This window comes from Triticum aestivum, chromosome 3A, assembly GCF_018294505.1.
Source record: "Triticum aestivum cultivar Chinese Spring chromosome 3A, IWGSC CS RefSeq v2.1, whole genome shotgun sequence".
In the NCBI taxonomy this organism is placed as follows: domain Eukaryota; kingdom Viridiplantae; phylum Streptophyta; class Magnoliopsida; order Poales; family Poaceae; genus Triticum; species Triticum aestivum.
Window position 1 is genome coordinate 117,223,806 of NC_057800.1, and position 6,941 is coordinate 117,230,746.

Consider the following 6,941-nt stretch of genomic DNA (forward strand, 5'->3'; position numbering starts at 1 on the left):
ATACTACAAACACCAGAAACTACTTGCAACTCCTGGACAGAGGACAAGGGTGAATAAGAAGTCGAGCGGGGTCATATTTCAGGGCCCAATGTATGGTAGTAGCTGAATCATGGATCACAAACACAGAACTCAGTTCCTGAGGACGGCTGCAATGAGACAACCCACCATGTACTCCTGCATGGCCTCTCACCGCTACCTTTACCAAATCGTGTTCACACACTTAGCTCACACACAGTAGGACATGTTCACACGCCTCTGATTCATCCCCGATGAATCAGACCTGACTCAACTCTAAGCAGTAGCAGGCATGACAAACAAGCATGAATGAGTAGGCACAACAGGGCTCAAACAATTCCTACTCATGCTAGTGGGTTTCATCTATTTACTGTGGCAATGACAGGTCATGCAGAGGATAAAGGGGTTCAGCTACCGCAGCAAGTAACAGATGAATCGGTGTTGTCCTAATGCAGTAAAAGAGAGCAGGAGCGAGAGAGTAGGATTGTATCGGAATGAACAAGGGGGTTTTGCTTGCCTGGCACTTCTGAAGATAACATTGAGTCTTCATCAGTGTCAACGATCACATCATCGGTACACGTCTATCGAGAGGGGACAAATACCGGCAATACAGAAAAAAACACGATCAATGCAATGCACAATATGATGCATGCTATGACATGGCAAAATGAATGTGTTTTGGGCTAATGCATCTAAAACCAGATTAAATGAAGTTGGTTTGAATATAAAATTCAAATTCAAACTCCATATGTGATTAAATAAATGCCCTTTATATGATTGTGCTAAACAGCATCTATAAGTTGTTCTAACATGCATGGAAATGGTACAGATGGATTCCTTGAATTTTTCTGATAATTTTTCATATATAATTTATTCAATTTGGAGTTACGGTTGAATTTCTATGATTTATTGAAGTTTTAGGCATTTTCTGGAATTTCTGAATTATATTCAATCCAGAAAATGAGTTATGACATCAGCACTGCGTCATGCTTGCGTCAGCAAGTCAACAGGGCTGCCCCGGGTCAAATCTGACGTGTGGGGGCCACACGTCAGTGACACAGTGCTGGCTGGAGTCACAGACATGTGGGGCCGGTCAAAGGCCACGTCAGCGAGGTCAACGCCGACGCGTGGGGCCACTGCAATTAGATTAAACTTAATCTATTTTAGTTAGCCGGTTAGTTAGACCGTGGGGCCCGGCTGTCAGTGGCTCTGGGGGTTAGTTAGTGGGGTCATTAGCGCTAATGACGACGCCACGTCAGATACGCCGGCGATGAGTCGCCGGTGACCACAGAACACGGCGGGGCACGCCGGACTTGCGCTAGAGGCGTCAGTTTGGCGCGCTGAGGGCACCAGGGGATGGCCCTTGCTCCCGCGCATCCAGAGGACCGAGTGGGAGGTCGTGGGGTCGACGGAGCTCGTCGGAACGGAGCTCGCGGCGGCGCCAGAGTTCGGACCTCGGCGAAAACGGCGTTGTGGAGCACGGGCGAGTGAGGTAAGGCACTGCGCAGCCTCCTGGAGTCACCACGAGCTCGGTGAGATGCACGGGCGCGACCCGTTCGAGCTCAGGCCACGGCGGCGACATGGTCAGCGGCGGCCGGAGTTCGGCCGCGACGGGGCTATGGCCTAGAGCTCGCAAACGCGAGGGGAGAGAGAGGGGTTCTGCACGGAGGCTCACCGCGGAGCTGTAGGGGGGGTCAGTGGGCTCGGGGGCGCGCCGGAGTGGCCGAATTCGACGGAGACGGCACCGGGGCCGAAGCTCGGAGATGATGACGATGGCGGCTGCTCGGGGCCCTTCCGGTCACGTGGCTCGGTGAGGGGGTTGGCGACGAGGTGCAGGAGCTCGGGAGCACGCCGGAGAGGGGAGGGGGTGGCCGTGGTCATGGCTACGGCGAGCGGCGCTCCCAGGTGCGTTCGGTGACGAGAGGGAGGGAGAACAGAGGAGGAGGAGGGGGTCCAGAGAGAGAGAGACGGTCGAGGGGGGTCGAGGCCGTCTCCGTGGCGTCGCGAGGGGGTCGGGGAGGCTGCCACGGCGAAGCAGGAGGTGGCCGGCGCTCTTCGGGCGCGCGCCACGCCTCGCCTCTGCCTACTGGCAGAGGAAGAAGAGGACAAGGGGGGGGAAGGAGGTGGGCTGGGCCACGCAGGTGGGCTGCACAGGGGAGGCTGGGCCAGCACAGGTGAGCGCCAGGTACTTCTTCTCTTTTCTTTTTATTTACTGTTTTCTATTTTTTTTCTGTTTTGTTTTGGTTTAGTAAAAATACTAAACCATTTTATAAAATCCTGAAAATAATTATGTGGCTAGAACTAAAATATACCAAACCACATAAAATGTTCCAGAATTATTGGACATATATTAATTATATATAAAATATAAATCCAATGCAATTAGTTATTGAATTAATTCAAATGGCCAAAACAAATATTTCTGTGACTCTAAAAATATTGGTTTGAATTTTACCTCTTACCAATATTTCTATAGAATAACAGGAACATTTTCTTGGATTCATTTGAGAAGAATTAAATGTTGGTTATTTTTAGAGGTTTTCTGAGGCTTTTGAAAATTCCTCAATTCAAATTTCATTTGAATTTAAACATGATGCAGTAACCAAGCTAGTCCAAGGCCAGGGTAAAGCTAGGGATGTGACAACTCACCCCCACTAAACAAGAATCTCGTCTCGAGATTCAAGCGTAGGGTAAGGTGAAGGAAAACGCAACTAGTATAATCTTCACGATCCAGGGTGCACTTCAATTGAACGTTGATTCATTCACCATCATTGTCTTGAAGTCTTGCCTGAGAAATCCTGTCAACATGACATGGAGGGAAGAAGGAGACTCTAGAAGGGTCGATCTTCTCGAAGATCGAACAACTCAGGATTAACTCACGGAATGAGACATAGCAACATCTCTCGAGCTGAGAGATGAAGCACACCTCTAGAGAAATGGAGTGGAACAGATGACGAAGGTTCACTAGGTAGACAACGATTCCACACCTAAGAAGGTGGTGAACGGTTGTCAACGTAGCGAGGAGTTGAGTTGCCATGATACCACGACGAAACATCCTGGAGGGGGGTGATTCGTAGATTATTATCTTAAGTGGCAAAAAGAATTACCTTTGATATAGAGATCGTTAAGACTCTCTATATCAGCCTAAGGCAAATCACAGCAATCGATTGGCGGGGTCGGTAGAATGGCATACTTGGACTTGGATGATGTGGATTATCTTGTTGAAGACAACGTAATGGATGATTTTGCTTGTCACCGGAAATGGAAGAGACCCATGGTAGAATGGCACATTGGCGGTGCAAGCTAGGAACAAAATGCAAATGCTGGGAATGATTCTGGTAACTGGGGAAGAACCCAACAAAAGAGAGTGAATTCACTGTTTGAAAAGGTCATAGCATTTGCCGAGGAAACTGAGAGGAATCCCAGTCAGAGATGATGATAACACGTAGCGCTTGTGCGTGCTCTCAAGAACTTGAGCATTTCCATAATCATCAAGGTTTTATCAACAACCGCGTCAAGGGTGCTGACAACACAACATACTACCATGATAAATAACGATGGACGATGCAGATGCGAAGGAGGATAACACTTTCTCAGATTTCACCTTAGCGAGGCCAAGCAAATAAAATCTGGATGATCGACCGAGAGACATTTAGCACTCCGCTTCTAATGTTCTCCTTGATGTGCTAGTATAACCCATTCATAGATATGGTTTGATATCTAAAACATCAAGTAAAAGGTCGGACTTCGGGAACACAAAAATCCATAGGGGCAACTAGGGAGTAAATCCTACGAAACCCCTATGGGGGGGGTGGCCAACTTCCTCAAACAAGATACTATAATAATAGGTCTACCGGATGGGTGTGTTGGCCACGACATCCACCTTACCGGTTATCGAGAGACCAATATTATAGTTCTTAGGGAAATGTTCCAACCATCATATCTGCCTGAGATTCAGCTCTGGTTGGTGTTAGGATATTCCAGGCTCATCGAGTCTTAGGAAGAAAAATGAAAGTTTGCAACACAAATTGACGAGATGACGTTGCGGGATTCTCGGGAGATGAACTACGATAGCAAGCTCCAAAACATGAGCTGGTTCTGCTACAAACATGTGAACACGTTGTCCCAGACAAGCATGACCACGTGGTAGTCTTATAATAAAACACTACCGAGTTCAGGAGGGGGAACCATCAACGAGGGTATCGAAGTTCTTTCATAAGTCCGGATTAGCTCTTATGAAGGAACTCCTTCTCCTTGAACAAATCAATCAGTGGCTTGGTGTGCTAGGGATACATATAGATTGAAGGTTGCAAGTCTTCAAACCACAGCATTCTTCGCACGTGTGCATGACTGATTTGGAATGATTCCAAAGAAAGCAACATTGACTTTCTCGAATCCACGGCGGCAACTTGCATCAGATGCACATGAATTAAAGGAAGTCACTACCTTCATCCAAACATATGCTTCATGAGCTAGCATGAACAAATGCTTTCAAAAATTTCCAACACTAGCTTAATGTTCAGCAAAATTATGGAGAAGACAAGGATGTTGTCAATGGGCACAACAACAATTCATCTGGGTTTCCTTTTAAAAGGAATTCCATAGTTAAGTGAACAAGTGATAGCATTGGTCAGACCTAAAAGATATAATGGTGTATGCTCGAGGGATCAACCACGAATAAGACAACATTACGAGCATCGTTGGTACTGATTTGATTTGACGATAGCCCACACTCAAATCAAAGGATTGATAAGACAATAGGTCCAGCAACTGATCACAAGGACCAATCGATGAAGATATCATCTTTCTTCAACACACACTACACAAGAATATCCCTTTGGAACGAACTAAGTCAGGCAAGCTTTTATCTTCCAACCCTCCAAGTTGTCGTTTAGCTTAACCAACTAGCTCAGGGATATCTAACACCGATTCTTGGAGAGAAGGTGGTTCACAAGAAACCAACTTGATCACGAACTCAACATAGCGGTCAGGTGACAACCCGGTAACACCTCCAAGAAGATATTTGGAAAGTCACGAACCACCGGTATGTTACTAAGCTCGAGAACAATCTTGCTTTTGAGGGCAAGACGATATGATCAAATGAGTGAGGACTTGACAAGATCCTAACTCATCAATCGAAGGGTGCTCCGAAATAAGGACTAGGTAGCACGATCAGTCTTAGAAGGATGATTCGAAAACCAACATACTAAGAATGAAATTATTATCCTTTAACTACCAAGCAACAGAGTTGCTAGCAGTATTGATTTCACACATCACAATTCATTTGTCGGTATTCCGGTTGCATCAACACGAGGGCCGAGGAATGAACAGTGATGGCAAGAAGTATCACTGTACCAAGAGTTCATGGGATGGTGTGCAATTCCTATAACAATCTCGATATAAAATATGTAATACTCCAAGGTAGAGCAGAACCAAAAGCTGGATTGGCATTTGATCTGCGGAATACAACTACTTTGACCCAATCCTAGATATGGAAGAGGTACTGGAGTTTGTTTCTCCTAGTCATTCCGGAATAGAATGGCTTGACAGACCACAAGAGTCATAGGCATCGATGAACGAACGCACGCATACTCTTGACTATCAATTGATAGACGAGGGTCAGAATGCAACTAAAGAGAACAACTCAAAGGAACATATAACTTTCTGAGTTGTGGATGCATGGATTAGTATGTCGAACCAAGTTCAACATATTTCTTCCGGATAACCCATGCAGAAAGGTAGAACTGGCAGAGTCACGATTTATGAATGGAGAACTCCTCAAGAGTACTCTAATTGTGATTTTTTTTTGATCCAATAAACATCTGCCATAAGTAGTTCATGGTATTTGGAAGAAGAAGATACCACGGACTTCAAGGACTATCGCAAAGGTTACTAATATCCTAAAGGAACTAGCAAACCCTATCAACATGAAGTAAGTAGAGTGAATCTCGGGTTCAAGAACCCAGGAGCAGAATACCTATTACTAAGTAGCATCACAGGATGCTTTCGAGAATAAAAGCCAGAATCATCACACTGGAAACACAAATCATGGCTAAATTACTAGATGATCCCCTAAGACACCTAGGGTCATAATAATATCTCCAACATATATGTCAAGGTAACGGAGTACCTCAACTCACTAATTAGTGTGGTTAATCTGGCCCATGGGAACATCGGAAACAGAAGGAAGGGATTTGCAAATGCATCGGACTATTTAGAAACCTGGGATGACTCGGACAGCATAACGGCTATAATTGCTCAAAAAGATTTGAGACAATCTCAAAAATGGTGGCATAACCACTCAGAAGCACAATATCAAGGTTCCGAGATCAACAATTAACATACGGAAGTAGTAGGAACTAAACTGAGACTTAAATCCAACAATCTTATAAGTCTACTGATTAGTAACACGTGATCCTAATAGAAAGAAGAGATAGCCTAGTTCTTAATCCCCGCAGGAAAGATAAGATAACTCAGATCAGAAGGGCATGAGGTATAAGGAGTAAAAAGAGCCTTACGTTCCATCCCACAATCAATTCCCTTATATAACTAAAGAATTTCTAGACTCAACTTCGACCAGTTTGGCTTGGTAATCCTACAGGCAGTCAAGCTCTGATACCAACGCTGTCAGGACCCCGACTCAATGCCACATAGATCTAGCATGTAACACTTCATATCACTTTGCGGCCTCACGCACGGTATTCCCACGGGTGTCGCCTTACCTTTACCCGGGACCGTTTGCGCCTTTTGGCACACGTATATGACAGTGTCGCTAGCATCCATATGATAAGGAGCCCGGGCTGACATGGCTAGTCGTAAACCCAAAGTGGCACAAACTTACAGGGACAGGCATCCATGACCCAGCATCGAACGTGTCGGTCATCAGCGAGTGAATCCAGGCTGTAGCACTGGGCTAGCAGGACTCC